Source organism: Maudiozyma barnettii (genome assembly GCF_903064755.1).
Source record: "Maudiozyma barnettii strain CLIB 1767 genome assembly, contig: KABA2_10, whole genome shotgun sequence".
Classification (NCBI taxonomy): domain Eukaryota; kingdom Fungi; phylum Ascomycota; class Saccharomycetes; order Saccharomycetales; family Saccharomycetaceae; genus Maudiozyma; species Maudiozyma barnettii.
The window spans coordinates 295,340-295,980 of record NW_024545247.1 but is presented as its reverse complement, the minus strand read 5'-3'; positions in this window follow the sequence as shown (position 1 = coordinate 295,980).

Sequence of the window (641 nt, the reverse complement as noted above, 5' to 3'; positions counted from 1 at the left end):
AAAACTTAAGGTCAGATTTCTCATATTTATATAATTTTTTATTCTGATCTTTTTGTGTATCGATTTCCATTAATCTTTTGACGTATTGGAATCTTTGAAGAGGTATTATTCAATTAAGGACTTTAAATTAATTGATGCCTCCCAATTTCCAACGATAATGTAGTCATTCACTTATAATTATTTTAAGCTAATTTCAACTTATACCTTTTTATAGCATAGTTGAGAAATTTTCGATTTAATATTTTTTCTCTCAGTATCTAGAGAACAAATTAAAATTATAACATAATGTAGTGTAAGCATATGAGAGGTGTACACTAGTGCCCTTTCCCCTTATTTCCGATGGGAAAAGTGAATATTAGACATCTTCTATTTAACTGAACAAATTTTATTATATTACAAAATCAACTTATGGTCGTCTGGTTTTTTATATGTTATATAAAAATATATAAAGTAAATTATGGAAACAATTGTAGAGAATCTGAGATAGAGTTTTCCATTCTATTAGTCTCTTCAACTTTTGATTGGTTTAATTCGGACATTTTAGAATACGATAATCGATCGGTCTCTTTATAATATATAATATATATAAGTTACATATTAAAGAACATTTAATATTTTATATATATTATATTAAGAGCTTC